At 43.3% G+C, this 1,094-nt stretch overlaps 1 non-coding gene across 1 annotated transcript; it reads right to left on the bottom strand.

Annotated features, from left to right (window-relative positions):
* Nucleotides 1–213: 213 nt before the first annotated feature.
* LOC139887174 (small nucleolar RNA R71) lies at nucleotides 214–320 on the bottom strand. Its single transcript, XR_011773015.1, has one exon. It is a non-coding gene; the product is annotated as a small nucleolar RNA R71 (small nucleolar RNA).
* Between the last annotated feature and the right edge of the window lie 774 nt (nucleotides 321–1,094).

Here is a 1,094-nt window from a genome sequence, read left to right as displayed (position 1 = left end):
CCTAATTCTCACCTTGATAAATTTATATCTCTTTCGAACTCCTACAAACAGCCAGGGATAGGACAAGATATAGTCCGGCTATACTTGTTCCCCTATTCTCTCACTCATCATGCTCAAACTTGGTTTGAAGGACTGGAAAAAGATTCCATTACGTCATGGAAGGAGATGGCTACTAAATTCCTAACCAAATATTTCCCTCCGTCTAAACAAACCAAACTGAAGAATGACATCATTAACTTCAAACAAAGTTATGATGAATCTCTTTACACTGCATGGGAGCGATTCAAAACCCTGCTGAATAAATGCCCTAATCACCAGCTAGAACGGTCAGCCCAAATCTGTACCTTCTACAATGGTCTTACGGTAAATCATAGCACAACGATCGATGCAGCAGCTCAAGGGAATCTGATGAACCAAACTGCAGACGAAGCATGGGAATTGCTCGAGAACATGACAATGCATCATCATGACTGGAACAGTGGTGAAACAACTTCATCATCTGCCCCACTCTCTGCACTTAACAATCATACGGAGGCCATCAAATCCCTCACGGATAAGATGAAATCTCTCGCTAAACAACTCGGAGAATTGAAGACGCAACCGCAGCAGGTCAACCAAGCTCAGGCTTGTGTTAATTGTACCAACCCGCAACCTACTGAAGAATATCAAGTTGAGTATGAAAACCAAACCCTGACGGTTCAGTCTGTTACGTCCAATACCCAGCTCGTCCACCAAATCCCGGATTCAATCAACAACCTAGTGTTAATCAGTTTTAGCGAAGCAATCAACCTTTTCGCTATCGCTATCCTCCTTATCCAGCCCAACAATCTCAATTGACCTACGATCAACCACTTCCACTCACTGGTCCCCCAGTTAAGGAAAATTCCCCTACCACCCAGATTACAAAAGCAACTAATCCCACTCTCGGAGCTGATGATCAGTTAACTCAGTTCATTCAAGGACAACAACAACTAAATCAGATAACTGCAGCCAGACAAGATCAGACGGAGATACTAATGAGAAACCAATTGGCTCTGCTCAAAAGTTTGGAAACGCTGCTCAGACAGTTATCACAACGCCTTGAAACCCAATCG

This window comes from Rutidosis leptorrhynchoides, chromosome 1 (assembly GCF_046630445.1).
Source record: "Rutidosis leptorrhynchoides isolate AG116_Rl617_1_P2 chromosome 1, CSIRO_AGI_Rlap_v1, whole genome shotgun sequence".
Lineage (NCBI taxonomy): Eukaryota > Viridiplantae > Streptophyta > Magnoliopsida > Asterales > Asteraceae > Rutidosis > Rutidosis leptorrhynchoides.
This window is presented reverse-complemented; position numbering and strand designations above follow the sequence as displayed.